We start from the raw sequence: 17,100 nt of genomic DNA on the forward strand, positions 1-17,100 counted from the left end.
TCCTACTGAGCGCCTCCAGGAGACAGGCCCCAGCAAGACGCGCCCCGAGGAGCGTCTTGCCTTATGTCAGCACTCGGTCTGACTGAGCGCCTCCAGGAGAGAGGCCCAAGCAAGACGCGCCCCGAGGAGCGTCTTGCCACATGTCAACAATGGGTCTGACTGAGGGCCTCCAGGAGAGAAGCCCAAGCAACACGCGGCCCGAGGAGCGTCTTGCCACATGTCAGCACTCGGTCTGACTGAGCGCCTCCAGGAGAGAGGCCAAAGCAAGACGCGCCCCGAGGAGTGTCTTGACACATGTCAACACTGGGTCTGACAGCGGGCCTCCAGGAGAGAGGCCCAAGCAAGACGCGCCCCGAGAAGTGTCTTGCCACATGTCACCACTTGGTTTGACTGAGCGCCTCCAGGAGAGAGGCCCAAGCAACACGCGCCCCGAGGAGCGTCAGGCCACATGTCACTACTCATTCTGACTGAGCGCCTCCAGGAGAGAGGCCCAAGCAAGACGCGCCCCGAGGAGCGTCTTGCCACATGTCAACAATGGGTCTGATTGAGGGCCTTCTGGAGAGAGGCCCAAGCAAGACGCGCCCCGAGGAGCGTCTTGCCACATGTCACCACTTGGTCTGACTGAGCGCCTCCAGGAGAGAGGCCCAAGCAACACGCGCCCCGAGGAGCGTCAGGCCACATGTCACTACTCAGTCTGACTGAGCGCCTCCAGGAGAGAGGCCCAAGCAAGACGCGCCCCGAGGAGCGTCTTGACACATGTCAACACTGGGTCTGACAGAGAGCCTCCATGAGAGAGGCCCAAGCAAGACGCACCCCGAGGAGTGTCTTGCCACATGTCAACACTGGGTCTGACAGAGGGCCTCCAGGAGAGAGGCCCAAGCAAGACGCGCCCCGAGGAGTGTCTTGCCACATGTCACCACTTGGTCTGACTGAGCGCCTCCAGGAGAGAGGCCCAAGCAACACGCGCCCCGAGGAGCGTCTTGACACATGTCAACAATGGGTCTGACTGAGGGCCTCCAGGAGAGAAGCCCAAGCAAGACGCGCCCCGAGGAGCGTCTTGACACATGTCAACACTGGGTCTGACAGAGGGCCTCCAGGAGAGAGGCCCAAGCAAGACGCGCCCCGAGGAGTGTCTTGCCACATGTCACCACTGGGTCTGACTGAGCGCCTCCAGGAGAGAGGCCCAAGCAAGACGCGCCCCGAGGAGCGTCAGGCCACATGTCACTACTCAGTCTGACTAAGCGCCTCCAGGAGAGAGGCCCAAGCAAGACGCGCCCCGAGGAGCGTCTTGCCACATGTCAACAATGGGTCTGACTGAGGGCCTCCAGGAGAGAGGCCCAAGCAAGATGCGCTCGGAGGAGCGTCTTGCCACATGTCAACACTGGGTCTGACAGAGGGCCTCCAGGAGAGAGGTCCAAGCAAGACGCGCCCCGAGGAGCGTCTTGCCACATGTCACCTCTGGTTCTGACTGAGCGCCTCCAGGAGAGAGGCCCAAGCAAGACGTGCCCCGAGGAGCGTCTTGTCACATGTCAACACTCGGTCTTTCTGAGCGCCTCCAGGAGAGAAGCCCAAGCAAGACGCGCCCCGAGGAGCGTCTTGCCACATGTCAGCACTCGGTCTGACTGAGCGCCTCCAGGAGAGAGGCCCAAGCAAGACGCGCCCCGAGGAGCGTCTTGCCACATGTCAACAATGGGTCTGACTGAGGGCCTCCAGGAGAGAAGCCCAAGCAACACGCGGCCCGAGGAGCGTCTTGCCACATGTCAACACTGGGTCTGATTGAGGGCCTTCTGGAGAGAGGCCCAAGCAAGACGCGCCCCGAGGAGCGTCTTGCCACATGTCACCACTTGGTCTGACTGAGCGCCTCCAGGAGAGAGGCCCAAGCAACACGCGCCCCGAGGAGCGTCAGGCCACATGTCACTACTCAGTCTGACTGAGCGCCTCCAGGAGAGAGGCCCAAGCAAGACGCGCCCCGAGGAGCGTCTTGCCACATGTCAACAATGGGTCTGACTGAGGGCCTCCAGGAGAGAAGCCCAAGCAACACGCGGCCCGAGGAGCGTCTTGCCACATGTCAACACTGGGTCTGATTGAGGGCCTTCTGGAGAGAGGCCCAAGCAAGACGCGCCCCGAGGAGCGTCTTGCCACATGTCACCACTTGGTCTGACTGAGCGCCTCCAGGAGAGAGGCCCAAGCAACACGCGCCCCGAGGAGCGTCAGGCCACATGTCACTACTCAGTCTGACTGAGCGCCTCCAGGAGAGAGGCCCAAGCAAGACGCGCCCCGAGGAGCGTCTTGACACATGTCAACACTGGGTCTGACAGAGGGCCTCCATGAGAGAGGCCCAAGCAAGACGCGCCCCGAGGAGAGTCTTGCCACATGTCACCACTTGGTCTGACTGAGCGCCTCCAGGAGAGAGGCCCAAGCAACACGCGTCCTGAGGAGCGTCAGGCCACATGTCACTACTCAGTCTGACTGAGCGCCTCCAGGAGAGAGGCCCAAGCAAGACGCGCCCCGAGGAGCGTCTTGCCACGTGTCAACACTGGGTCTGATTGAGGGCCTTCTGGAGAGAGGCCCAAGCAAGACGCGCCCCGAGGAGCGTCTTGCCACATGTCAACAATGGTTCTTACTGAGGGCCTCCAGGAGAGAAGCCCAAGCAAGACGCGCCCTGAGGAGCTTCTTGCCACATGTCAGCACTCGGTCTGACTGAGCGCCTCCAGGAGAGAGGCCAAAGCAAGACGGCCCCCGAGGAGCGTCTTGACACATGTCAACACTGGGTCTGACAGAGGGCCTCCAGGAGAGAGGCCCAAGCAAGACGCGCCCCGAGGAGCGTCTTGCCACATGTCACCTCTGGTTCTGACTGAGCGCCTCCAGGAGAGAGGCCCAAGCAAGACGCGCCCCGAGGAGCGTCTTGTCACATGTCAACACTGGGTCTGTCTGAGCGCCTCCAGGAGAGAAGCCCAAGCAAGACGCGCCCCGAGGAGCGTCTTGCCACATGTCAACAATGGGTCTGACTGAGGGCCTCCAGGAGAGAAGCCCAAGCAAGACGCGCCCCGAGGAGCGTCTTGACACATGTCAACACTGGGTCTGACAGAGGGCCTCCAGGAGAGAGGCCCAAGCAAGACGCGCCCCGAGGAGTGTCTTGCCACATGTCACCACTGGGTCTGACTGAGCGCCTCCAGGAGAGAGGCCCAAGCAAGACACGCCCTGAGGAGCGTCAGGCCACATGTCACTACTCAGTCTGACTAAGCGCCTCCAGGAGAGAGGCCCAAGCAAGACGCGCCCCGAGGAGCGTCTTGCCACATGTAAGCACTGGGTCCTACTGAGCGCCTCCAGGAGACAGGCCCCAGCAAGACGCGCCCCGAGGAGCGTCTTGCCTTATGTCAGCACTCGGTCTGACTGAGCGCCTCCAGGAGAGAGGCCCAAGCAAGACGCGCCCCGAGGAGCGTCTTGCCACATGTCAACAATGGGTCTGACTGAGGGCCTCCAGGAGAGAAGCCCAAGCAACACGCGGCCCGAGGAGCGTCTTGCCACATGTCAGCACTCGGTCTGACTGAGCGCCTCCAGGAGAGAGGCCAAAGCAAGACGCGCCCCGAGGAGTGTCTTGACACATGTCAACACTGGGTCTGACAGCGGGCCTCCAGGAGAGAGGCCCAAGCAAGACGCGCCCCGAGAAGTGTCTTGCCACATGTCACCACTTGGTTTGACTGAGCGCCTCCAGGAGAGAGGCCCAAGCAACACGCGCCCCGAGGAGCGTCAGGCCACATGTCACTACTCATTCTGACTGAGCGCCTCCAGGAGAGAGGCCCAAGCAAGACGCGCCCCGAGGAGCGTCTTGCCACATGTCAACAATGGGTCTGATTGAGGGCCTTCTGGAGAGAGGCCCAAGCAAGACGCGCCCCGAGGAGCGTCTTGCCACATGTCACCACTTGGTCTGACTGAGCGCCTCCAGGAGAGAGGCCCAAGCAACACGCGCCCCGAGGAGCGTCAGGCCACATGTCACTACTCAGTCTGACTGAGCGCCTCCAGGAGAGAGGCCCAAGCAAGACGCGCCCCGAGGAGCGTCTTGACACATGTCAACACTGGGTCTGACAGAGAACCTCCATGAGAGAGGCCCAAGCAAGACGCACCCCGAGGAGTGTCTTGCCACATGTCAACACTGGGTCTGACAGAGGGCCTCCAGGAGAGAGGCCCAAGCAAGACGCGCCCCGAGGAGTGTCTTGCCACATGTCACCACTTGGTCTGACTGAGCGCCTCCAGGAGAGAGGCCCAAGCAACACGCGCCCCGAGGAGCGTCTTGACACATGTCAACAATGGGTCTGACTGAGGGCCTCCAGGAGAGAAGCCCAAGCAAGACGCGCCCCGAGGAGCGTCTTGACACATGTCAACACTGGGTCTGACAGAGGGCCTCCAGGAGAGAGGCCCAAGCAAGACGCGCCCCGAGGAGTGTCTTGCCACATGTCACCACTGGGTCTGACTGAGCGCCTCCAGGAGAGAGGCCCAAGCAAGACGCGCCCCGAGGAGCGTCAGGCCACATGTCACTACTCAGTCTGACTAAGCGCCTCCAGGAGAGAGGCCCAAGCAAGACGCGCCCCGAGGAGCGTCTTGCCACATGTAAGCACTGGGTCCTACTGAGCGCCTCCAGGAGAGAGGCCCCAGCAAGACGCGCCCCGAGGAGCGTCTTGCCTTATGTCAGCACTCGGTCTGACTGAGCGCCTCCAGGAGAGAGGCCCAAGCAAGACGCGCCCCGAGGAGCGTCTTGCCACATGTCAACAATGGGTCTGACTGAGGGCCTCCAGGAGAGAGGCCCAAGCAAGATGCGCTCGGAGGAGCGTCTTGCCACATGTCAACACTGGGTCTGACAGAGGGCCTCCAGGAGAGAGGTCCAAGCAAGACGCGCCCCGAGGAGCGTCTTGCCACATGTCACCTCTGGTTCTGACTGAGCGCCTCCAGGAGAGAGGCCCAAGCAAGACGTGCCCCGAGGAGCGTCTTGTCACATGTCAGCACTCGGTCTGACTGAGCGCCTCCAGGAGAGAGGCCCAAGCAAGACGCGCCCCGAGGAGCGTCTTGCCACATGTCAACAATGGGTCTGACTGAGGGCCTCCAGGAGAGAAGCCCAAGCAACACGCGGCCCGAGGAGCGTCTTGCCACATGTCAACACTGGGTCTGATTGAGGGCCTTCTGGAGAGAGGCCCAAGCAAGACGCGCCCCGAGGAGCGTCTTGCCACATGTCACCACTTGGTCTGACTGAGCGCCTCCAGGAGAGAGGCCCAAGCAACACGCGCCCCGAGGAGCGTCAGGCCACATGTCACTACTCAGTCTGACTGAGCGCCTCCAGGAGAGAGGCCCAAGCAAGACGCGCCCCGAGGAGCGTCTTGCCACATGTCAACAATGGGTCTGACTGAGGGCCTCCAGGAGAGAAGCCCAAGCAACACGCGGCCCGAGGAGCGTCTTGCCACATGTCAACACTGGGTCTGATTGAGGGCCTTCTGGAGAGAGGCCCAAGCAAGACGCGCCCCGAGGAGTGTCTTGCCACATGTCACCACTTGGTTTGACTGAGCGCCTCCAGGAGAGAGGCCCAAGCAACACGCGCCCCGAGGAGCGTCAGGCCACATGTCACTACTCATTCTGACTGAGCGCCTCCAGGAGAGAGGCCCAAGCAAGACGCGCCCCGAGGAGCGTCTTGCCTTATGTCAGCACTCGGTCTGACAATGGGTCTGACTGAGGGCCTCCAGGAGAGAAGCCCAAGCAAGACGCGCCCCGAGGAGCGTCTTGACACATGTCAACACTGGGTCTGACAGAGGGCCTCCAGGAGAGAGGCCCAAGCAAGACGCGCCCCGAGGAGTGTCTTGCCACATGTCACCACTGGGTCTGACTGAGCGCCTCCAGGAGAGAGGCCCAAGCAAGACGCGCCCCGAGGAGCGTCAGGCCACATGTCACTACTCAGTCTGACTAAGCGCCTCCAGGAGAGAGGCCCAAGCAAGACGCGCCCCGAGGAGCGTCTTGCCACATGTAAGCACTGGGTCCTACTGAGCGCCTCCAGGAGAGAGGCCCCAGCAAGACGCGCCCCGAGGAGCGTCTTGCCTTATGTCAGCACTCGGTCTGACTGAGCGCCTCCAGGAGAGAGGCCCAAGCAAGACGCGCCCCGAGGAGCGTCTTGCCACATGTCAACAATGGGTCTGACTGAGGGCCTCCAGGAGAGAGGCCCAAGCAAGATGCGCTCGGAGGAGCGTCTTGCCACATGTCAACACTGGGTCTGACAGAGGGCCTCCAGGAGAGAGGTCCAAGCAAGACGCGCCCCGAGGAGCGTCTTGCCACATGTCACCTCTGGTTCTGACTGAGCGCCTCCAGGAGAGAGGCCCAAGCAAGACGTGCCCCGAGGAGCGTCTTGTCACATGTCAGCACTCGGTCTGACTGAGCGCCTCCAGGAGAGAGGCCCAAGCAAGACGCGCCCCGAGGAGCGTCTTGCCACATGTCAACAATGGGTCTGACTGAGGGCCTCCAGGAGAGAAGCCCAAGCAACACGCGGCCCGAGGAGCGTCTTGCCACATGTCAACACTGGGTCTGATTGAGGGCCTTCTGGAGAGAGGCCCAAGCAAGACGCGCCCCGAGGAGCGTCTTGCCACATGTCACCACTTGGTCTGACTGAGCGCCTCCAGGAGAGAGGCCCAAGCAACACGCGCCCCGAGGAGCGTCAGGCCACATGTCACTACTCAGTCTGACTGAGCGCCTCCAGGAGAGAGGCCCAAGCAAGACGCGCCCCGAGGAGCGTCTTGCCACATGTCAACAATGGGTCTGACTGAGGGCCTCCAGGAGAGAAGCCCAAGCAACACGCGGCCCGAGGAGCGTCTTGCCACATGTCAACACTGGGTCTGATTGAGGGCCTTCTGGAGAGAGGCCCAAGCAAGACGCGCCCCGAGGAGCGTCTTGCCACATGTCACCACTTGGTCTGACTGAGCGCCTCCAGGAGAGAGGCCCAAGCAACACGCGCCCCGAGGAGCGTCAGGCCACATGTCACTACTCAGTCTGACTGAGCGCCTCCAGGAGAGAGGCCCAAGCAAGACGCGCCCCGAGGAGCGTCTTGACACATGTCAACACTGGGTCTGACAGAGGGCCTCCATGAGAGAGGCCCAAGCAAGACGCGCCCCGAGGAGAGTCTTGCCACATGTCAACACTGGGTCTGACAGAGGGCCTCCAGGAGAGAGGCCCAAGCAAGACGCGCCCCGAGGAGCGTCTTGCCACATGTAAGCACTGGGTCCTACTGAGCGCCTCCAGGAGAGAGGCCCCAGGAAGACGCGCCCCGAGGAGCGTCTTGCCTTATGTCAGCACTCGGTCTGACTGAGCGCCTCCAGGAGAGAGGCCCAAGCAAGACGCGCCCCGAGGAGCGTCTTGCCACATGTCAACAATGGGTCTGACTGAGGGCCTCCAGGAGAGAGGCCCAAGCAAGATGCGCTCGGAGGAGCGTCTTGCCACATGTCAACACTGGGTCTGACAGAGGGCCTCCAGGAGAGAGGTCCAAGCAAGACGCGCCCCGAGGAGCGTCTTGCCACATGTCACCTCTGGTTCTGACTGAGCGCCTCCAGGAGAGAGGCCCAAGCAAGACGTGCCCCGAGGAGCGTCTTGTCACATGTCAGCACTCGGTCTGACTGAGCGCCTCCAGGAGAGAGGCCCAAGCAAGACGCGCCCCGAGGAGCGTCTTGCCACATGTCAACAATGGGTCTGACTGAGGGCCTCCAGGAGAGAAGCCCAAGCAACACGCGGCCCGAGGAGCGTCTTGCCACATGTCAACACTGGGTCTGATTGAGGGCCTTCTGGAGAGAGGCCCAAGCAAGACGCGCCCCGAGGAGCGTCTTGCCACATGTCACCACTTGGTCTGACTGAGCGCCTCCAGGAGAGAGGCCCAAGCAACACGCGCCCCGAGGAGCGTCAGGCCACATGTCACTACTCAGTCTGACTGAGCGCCTCCAGGAGAGAGGCCCAAGCAAGACGCGCCCCGAGGAGCGTCTTGCCACATGTCAACAATGGGTCTGACTGAGGGCCTCCAGGAGAGAAGCCCAAGCAACACGCGGCCCGAGGAGCGTCTTGCCACATGTCAACACTGGGTCTGATTGAGGGCCTTCTGGAGAGAGGCCCAAGCAAGACGCGCCCCGAGGAGCGTCTTGCCACATGTCACCACTTGGTCTGACTGAGCGCCTCCAGGAGAGAGGCCCAAGCAACACGCGCCCCGAGGAGCGTCAGGCCACATGTCACTACTCAGTCTGACTGAGCGCCTCCAGGAGAGAGGCCCAAGCAAGACGCGCCCCGAGGAGCGTCTTGACACATGTCAACACTGGGTCTGACAGAGGGCCTCCATGAGAGAGGCCCAAGCAAGACGCGCCCCGAGGAGAGTCTTGCCACATGTCAACACTGGGTCTGACAGAGGGCCTCCAGGAGAGAGGCCCAAGCAAGACGCGCCCCGAGGAGTGTCTTGCCACATGTCACCACTTGGTCTGACTGAGCGCCTCCAGGAGAGAGGCCCAAGCAACACGCGTCCTGAGGAGCGTCAGGCCACATGTCACTACTCAGTCTGACTGAGCGCCTCCAGGAGAGAGGCCCAAGCAAGACGCGCCCCGAGGAGCGTCTTGCCACGTGTCAACACTGGGTCTGATTGAGGGCCTTCTGGAGAGAGGCCCAAGCAAGACGCGCCCCGAGGAGCGTCTTGCCACATGTCAACAATGGTTCTTACTGAGGGCCTCCAGGAGAGAAGCCCAAGCAAGACGCGCCCTGAGGAGCTTCTTGCCACATGTCAGCACTCGGTCTGACTGAGCGCCTCCAGGAGAGAGGCCAAAGCAAGACGGCCCCCGAGGAGCGTCTTGACACATGTCAACACTGGGTCTGACAGAGGGCCTCCATGAGAAAGGCCCAAGCAAGACGCGCTCGAGGAGTGTCTTGCCAAATGTCAACACTGGGTCTGACTGAGCGCCTCATGGAGAGAGGTCCAAGCAAGACGCGCCCCGAGGAGCGTCTTGCCACATGTCAACACTGGGTCTGACTGAGTGCCTCCATGAGAGAAGCCCCAGCAAGACACGCCCCGAGGAGCGTCTTGCCACATGTCACTGCTCGGTCTGTTTGAGCGCCTCCAGGAGAGAGGCCCAAGCAAGACGTGCCCCGAGGAGTGTCTTGCCACATGTCAACAATGGGTCTGACTGAGGGCCTCCAGGAGAGAATCCCAAGCAAAACGCGCCCCGAGGAGCGTCTTGCCACATGTCAACACTCGGTCTGACAGAGGGCATTCAGGAGAGAGGCCCAAGCAATACGTGCCCCGAGGAGCGTCTTGCCACATGTCACCACTGGGTCTGAATGAGCGCCTCCAGGAGAGAGGCCCAAGCAAGACGCGCCCCGATGAGTGTCTTGCCACATGTCAACACTGGGTCTGAATGAGCGCCTCCAGGAGAGAGGCCCAAGCAAGACGCGCCCCGATGAGTGTCTTGCCACATGTCAACACTGGGTCTGACTGAGCGCCTCCAGGAGAGAGGCCCAAGCAAGACTCGCCCCGAGGAGCGTCTTGCCACATGTCAGCACTGGGTCTGACTGAGCGCCTCCAGGAGAGAGGCCCCAGCAAGACGCGCCCCGAGGAGCGTCTTGCCTTATGTCAGCACTCGGTCTGACTGAGCGCCTCCAGGAGAGAGGCCCAAGCAAGACGCGCCCCGAGGAGCGTCTTGCCACATGTCAACAATGGGTCTGACTGAGGGCCTCCAGGAGAGAGGCCCAAGCAAGATGCGCCCGGAGGAGCGTCTTGCCACATGTAAACACTGGGTCTGACAGAGGGCCTCCAGGAGAGAGGCCCAAGCAAGACGCGCCCCGAGGAGCGTCTTGCCACATGTCACCTCTGGTTCTGACTGAGCGCCTCCAGGAGAGAGGCCCAAGCAAGACGCGCCCCGAGGAGCGTCTTGTCACATGTCAACACTGGGTCTGTCTGAGCGCCTCCAGGAGAGAAGCCCAAGCAAGACGCGCCCCGAGGAGCGTCTTGCCACATGTCAACAATGGGTCTGACTGAGGGCCTCCAGGAGAGAAGCCCAAGCAAGACGCGCCCCGAGGAGCGTCTTGACACATGTCAACACTGGGTCTGACAGAGGGCCTCCAGGAGAGAGGCCCAAGCAAGACGCGCCCCGAGGAGTGTCTTGCCACATGTCACCACTGGGTCTGACTGAGCGCCTCCAGGAGAGAGGCCCAAGCAAGACACGCCCTGAGGAGCGTCAGGCCACATGTCACTACTCAGTCTGACTAAGCGCCTCCAGGAGAGAGGCCCAAGCAAGACGCGCCCCGAGGAGCGTCTTGCCACATGTAAGCACTGGGTCCTACTGAGCGCCTCCAGGAGACAGGCCCCAGCAAGACGCGCCCCGAGGAGCGTCTTGCCTTATGTCAGCACTCTGTCTGACTGAGCGCCTCCAGGAGAGAGGCCCAAGCAAGACGCGCCCCGAGGAGCGTCTTGCCACATGTCAACAATGGGTCTGACTGAGGGCCTCCAGGAGAGAAGCCCAAGCAACACGCGGCCCGAGGAGCGTCTTGCCACATGTCAGCACTCGGTCTGACTGAGCGCCTCCAGGAGAGAGGCCAAAGCAAGACGCGCCCCGAGGAGCGTCTTGACACATGTCAACACTGGGTCTGACAGCGGGCCTCCAGGAGAGAGGCCCAAGCAAGACGCGCCCCGAGAAGTGTCTTGCCACATGTCACCACTTGGTTTGACTGAGCGCCTCCAGGAGAGAGGCCCAAGCAACACGCGCCCCGAGGAGCGTCAGGCCACATGTCACTACTCATTCTGACTGAGCGCCTCCAGGAGAGAGGCCCAAGCAAGACGCGCCCCGAGGAGCGTCTTGCCACATGTCAACACTGGGTCTGATTGAGGGCCTTCTGGAGAGAGGCCCAAGCAAGACGCGCCCCGAGGAGTGTCTTGCCACATGTCACCACTTGGTCTGACTGAGCGCCTCCAGGAGAGAGGCCCAAGCAACACGCGCCCCGAGGAGCGTCAGGCCACATGTCACTACTCAGTCTGACTGAGCGCCTCCAGGAGAGAGGCCCAAGCAAGACGCGCCCCGAGGAGCGTCTTGACACATGTCAACACTGGGTCTGACAGAGAGCCTCCATGAGAGAGGCCCAAGCAAGACGCGCCCCGAGGAGTGTCTTGCCACATGTCAACACTGGGTCTGACAGAGGGCCTCCAGGAGAGAGGCCCAAGCAAGACGCGCCCCGAGGAGTGTCTTGCCACATGTCACCACTTGGTCTGACTGAGCGCCTCCAGGAGAGAGGCCCAAGCAACACGCGCCCTGAGGAGCGTCAGGCCACATGTCACTACTCAGTCTGACTGAGCGCCTCCAGGAGAGAGGCCCAAGCAAGACGCACCCCGAGGAGCGTCTTGCCACGTGTCAACCCTGGGTCTGATTGAGGGCCTTCTGGAGAGAGGCCCAAGCAAGACGCGCCCCGAGGAGCGTCTTGCCACATGTCAACAATGGTTCTTACTGAGGGCCTCCAGGAGAGAAGCCCAAGCAAGACGCGCCCTGAGGAGCTTCTTGCCACATGTCAGCACTCGGTCTGACTGAGCGCCTCCAGGAGAGAGGCCAAAGCAAGACGGCCCCCGAGGAGCGTCTTGACACATGTCAACACTGGGTCTGACAGAGGGCCTCCATGAGAAAGGCCCAAGCAAGACGCGCTCGAGGAGTGTCTTGCCAAATGTCAACACTGGGTCTGACTGAGCGCCTCATGGAGAGAGGCCCAAGCAACACGCGTCCTGAGGAGCGTCAGGCCACATGTCACTACTCAGTCTGACTGAGCGCCTCCAGGAGAGAGGCCCAAGCAAGACGCGCCCCGAGGAGCGTCTTGCCACATGTCAACAATGGGTCTGACTGAGGTCCTCCAGGAGAGAAGCCCAAGCAACACGCGGCCCGAGGAGCGTCTTGCCACATGTCAGCACTCGGTCTGACTGAGCGCCTCCAGGAGAGAGGCCAAAGCAAGACGCGCCCCGAGGAGTGTCTTGACACATGTCAACACTGGGTCTGACAGCGGGCCTCCAGGAGAGAGGCCCAAGCAAGACGCGCCCCGAGGAGCGTCTTGCCACATGTCACCACTTGGTCTGACTGAGCGCCTCCAGGAGAGAGGCCCAAGCAACACGCGCCCCGAGGAGCGTCAGGCCACATGTCACCACTTGGTCTGACTGAGCGCCTCCAGGAGAGAGGCCCAAGCAACACGCGCCCCGAGGAGCGTCTTGCCACATGTCACCACTTGGTCTGACTGAGCGCCTCCAGGAGAGAGGCCCAAGCAACACGCGCCCCGAGGAGCGTCAGGCCACATGTCACTACTCAGTCTGACTGAGCGCCTCCAGGAGAGAGGCCCAAGCAAGACGCGCCCCGAGGAGCGTCTTGCCACGTGTCAACACTGGGTCTGATTGAGGGCCTTCTGGAGAGAGGCCCAAGCAAGACGCGCCCCGAGGAGCGTCTTGCCACATGTCACCACTTGGTCTGACTGAGCCCCTCCAGGAGAGAGGCCCAAGCAACACGCGCCCCGAGGAGCGTCAGGCCACATGTCACTACTCAGTCTGACTGAGCGCCTCCAGGAGAGAGGCCCAAGCAAGACGCGCCCCGAGGAGCGTCTTGACACATGTCAACACTGGGTCTGACAGAGGGCCTCCATGAGAGAGGCCCAAGCAAGACGCGCCCCGAGGAGAGTCTTGCCACATGTCAACACTCGGTCTGACAGAGGGCCTCCAGGAGAGAGGCCCAAGCAAGACGCGCCCCGAGGAGTGTCTTGCCACATGTCACCACTTGGTCTGACTGAGCGCCTCCAGGAGAGAGGCCCAAGCAACACGCGTCCTGAGGAGCGTCAGGCCACATGTCACTACTCAGTCTGACTGAGCGCCTCCAGGAGAGAGGCCCAAGCAAGACGCGCCCCGAGGAGCGTCTTGCCACGTGTCAACACTGGGTCTGATTGAGGGCCTTCTGGAGAGAGGCCCAAGCAAGACGCGCCCCGAGGAGCGTCTTGCCACATGTCAACAATGGTTCTTACTGAGGGCCTCCAGGAGAGAAGCCCAAGCAAGACGCGCCCTGAGGAGCTTCTTGCCACATGTCAGCACTCGGTCTGACTGAGCGCCTCCAGGAGAGAGGCCAAAGCAAGACGGCCCCCGAGGAGCGTCTTGACACATGTCAACACTGGGTCTGACAGAGGGCCTCCATGAGAAAGGCCCAAGCAAGACGCGCTCGAGGAGTGTCTTGCCAAATGTCAACACTGGGTCTGACTGAGCGCCTCATGGAGAGAGGTCCAAGCAAGACGCGCCCCGAGGAGCGTCTTGCCACATGTCAACACTGGGTCTGACTGAGTGCCTCCATGAGAGAAGCCCCAGCAAGACACGCCCCGAGGAGCGTCTTGCCACATGTCACTGCTCGGTCTGTTTGAGCGCCTCCAGGAGAGAGGCCCAAGCAAGACGTGCCCCGAGGAGTGTCTTGCCACATGTCAACAATGGGTCTGACTGAGGGCCTCCAGGAGAGAATCCCAAGCAAGACGCGCCCCGAGGAGCGTCTTGCCACATGTCAACACTCGGTCTGACAGAGGGCATTCAGGAGAGAGGCCCAAGCAATACGTGCCCCGAGGAGCGTCTTGCCACATGTCACCACTGGGTCTGAATGAGCGCCTCCAGGAGAGAGGCCCAAGCAAGACGCGCCCCGATGAGTGTCTTGCCACATGTCAACACTGGGTCTGACTGAGCGCCTCCAGGAGAGAGGCCCAAGCAAGACTCGCCCCGAGGAGCGTCTTGCCACATGTCAGCACTGGGTCTGACTGAGCGCCTCCAGGAGAGAGGCCCCAGCAAGACGCGCCCCGAGGAGCGTCTTGCCTTATGTCAGCACTCGGTCTGACTGAGCGCCTCCAGGAGAGAGGCCCAAGCAAGACGCGCCCCGAGGAGCGTCTTGCCACATGTCAACAATGGGTCTGACTGAGGGCCTCCAGGAGAGAGGCCCAAGCAAGATGGGCCCGGAGGAGCGTCTTGCCACATGTAAACACTGGGTCTGACAGAGGGCCTCCAGGAGAGAGGCCCAAGCAAGACGCGCCCCGAGGAGCGTCTTGCCACATGTCACCTCTGGTTCTGACTGAGCGCCTCCAGGAGAGAGGCCCAAGCAAGACGCGCCCCGAGGAGCGTCTTGTCACATGTCAACACTGGGTCTGTCTGAGCGCCTCCAGGAGAGAAGCCCAAGCAAGACGCGCCCCGAGGAGCGTCTTGCCACATGTCAACAATGGGTCTGACTGAGGGCCTCCAGGAGAGAAGCCCAAGCAAGACGCGCCCCGAGGAGCGTCTTGACACATGTCAACACTGGGTCTGACAGAGGGCCTCCAGGAGAGAGGCCCAAGCAAGACGCGCCCCGAGGAGTGTCTTGCCACATGTCACCACTGGGTCTGACTGAGCGCCTCCAGGAGAGAGGCCCAAGCAAGACACGCCCTGAGGAGCGTCAGGCCACATGTCACTACTCAGTCTGACTAAGCGCCTCCAGGAGAGAGGCCCAAGCAAGACGCGCCCCGAGGAGCGTCTTGCCACATGTAAGCACTGGGTCCTACTGAGCGCCTCCAGGAGACAGGCCCCAGCAAGACGCGCCCCGAGGAGCGTCTTGCCTTATGTCAGCACTCGGTCTGACTGAGCGCCTCCAGGAGAGAGGCCCAAGCAAGACGCGCCCCGAGGAGCGTCTTGCCACATGTCAACAATGGGTCTGACTGAGGTCCTCCAGGAGAGAAGCCCAAGCAACACGCGGCCCGAGGAGCGTCTTGCCACATGTCAGCACTCGGTCTGACTGAGCGCCTCCAGGAGAGAGGCCAAAGCAAGACGCGCCCCGAGGAGTGTCTTGACACATGTCAACACTGGGTCTGACAGCGGGCCTCCAGGAGAGAGGCCCAAGCAAGACGCGCCCCGAGAAGTGTCTTGCCACATGTCACCACTTGGTTTGACTGAGCGCCTCCAGGAGAGAGGCCCAAGCAACACGCGCCCCGAGGAGCGTCAGGCCACATGTCACTACTCATTCTGACTGAGCGCCTCCAGGAGAGAGGCCCAAGCAAGACGCGCCCCGAGGAGCGTCTTGCCACATGTCAACACTGGGTCTGATTGAGGGCCTTCTGGAGAGAGGCCCAAGCAAGACGCGCCCCGAGGAGCGTCTTGCCACATGTCACCACTTGGTCTGACTGAGCGCCTCCAGGAGAGAGGCCCAAGCAACACGCGCCCCGAGGAGCGTCAGGCCACATGTCACTACTCAGTCTGACTGAGCGCCTCCAGGAGAGAGGCCCAAGCAAGACGCGCCCCGAGGAGCGTCTTGACACATGTCAACACTGGGTCTGACAGAGAGCCTCCATGAGAGAGGCCCAAGCAAGACGCGCCCCGAGGAGTGTCTTGCCACATGTCAACACTGGGTCTGACAGAGGGCCTCCAGGAGAGAGGCCCAAGCAACACGCGCCCCGAGGAGCGTCTTGACACATGTCAACAATGGGTCTGACTGAGGGCCTCCAGGAGAGAAGCCCAAGCAAGACGCGCCCCGAGGAGCGTCTTGACACATGTCAACACTGGGTCTGACAGAGGGCCTCCAGGAGAGAGGCCCAAGCAAGACGCGCCCCGAGGAGTGTCTTGCCACATGTCACCACTGGGTCTGACTGAGCGCCTCCAGGAGAGAGGCCCAAGCAAGACGCGCCCCGAGGAGCGTCAGGCCACATGTCACTACTCAGTCTGACTAAGCGCCTCCAGGAGAGAGGCCCAAGCAAGACGCGCCCCGAGGAGCGTCTTGCCACATGTAAGCACTGGGTCCTACTGAGCGCCTCCAGGAGAGAGGCCCCAGCAAGACGCGCCCCGAGGAGCGTCTTGCCTTATGTCAGCACTCGGTCTGACTGAGCGCCTCCAGGAGAGAGGCCCAAGCAAGACGCGCCCCGAGGAGCGTCTTGCCACATGTCAACAATGGGTCTGACTGAGGGCCTCCAGGAGAGAGGCCCAAGCAAGATGCGCTCGGAGGAGCGTCTTGCCACATGTCAACACTGGGTCTGACAGAGGGCCTCCAGGAGAGAGGTCCAAGCAAGACGCGCCCCGAGGAGCGTCTTGCCACATGTCACCTCTGGTTCTGACTGAGCGCCTCCAGGAGAGAGGCCCAAGCAAGACGTGCCCCGAGGAGCGTCTTGTCACATGTCAACACTCGGTCTTTCTGAGCGCCTCCAGGAGAGAAGCCCAAGCAAGACGCGCCCCGAGGAGCGTCTTGCCACATGTCAGCACTCGGTCTGACTGAGCGCCTCCAGGAGAGAGGCCCAAGCAAGACGCGCCCCGAGGAGCGTCTTGCCACATGTCAACAATGGGTCTGACTGAGGGCCTCCAGGAGAGAAGCCCAAGCAACACGCGGCCCGAGGAGCGTCTTGCCACATGTCAACACTGGGTCTGATTGAGGGCCTTCTGGAGAGAGGCCCAAGCAAGACGCGCCCCGAGGAGCGTCTTGCCACATGTCACCACTTGGTCTGACTGAGCGCCTCCAGGAGAGAGGCCCAAGCAACACGCGCCCCGAGGAGCGTCAGGCCACATGTCACTACTCAGGCTGACTGAGCGCCTCCAGGAGAGAGGCCCAAGCAAGACGCGCCCCGAGGAGCGTCTTGCCACATGTCAACAATGGGTCTGACTGAGGGCCTCCAGGAGAGAAGCCCAAGCAACACGCGGCCCGAGGAGCGTCTTGCCACATGTCAACACTGGGTCTGATTGAGGGCCTTCTGGAGAGAGGCCCAAGCAAGACGCGCCCCGAGGAGCGTCTTGCCACATGTCAACAATGGTTCTTACTGAGGGCCTCCAGGAGAGAAGCCCAAGCAAGACGCGCCCTGAGGAGCTTCTTGCCACATGTCAGCACTCGGTCTGACTGAGCGCCTCCAGGAGAGAGGCCAAAGCAAGACGGCCCCCGAAGAGCGTCTTGACACATGTCAACACTGGGTCTGACAGAGGGCCTCCATGAGAAAGGCCCAAGCAAGACGCGCTCGAGGAGTGTCTTGCCAAATGTCAACACTGGGTCTGACTGAGCGCCTCATGGAGAGAGGTCCAAGCAAGACGCGCCCCGAGGAGCGTCTTGCCACATGTCACCACTG

Source organism: Nothobranchius furzeri, chromosome 17 (assembly GCF_043380555.1).
Source record: "Nothobranchius furzeri strain GRZ-AD chromosome 17, NfurGRZ-RIMD1, whole genome shotgun sequence".
NCBI classification, from domain to species: domain Eukaryota; kingdom Metazoa; phylum Chordata; class Actinopteri; order Cyprinodontiformes; family Nothobranchiidae; genus Nothobranchius; species Nothobranchius furzeri.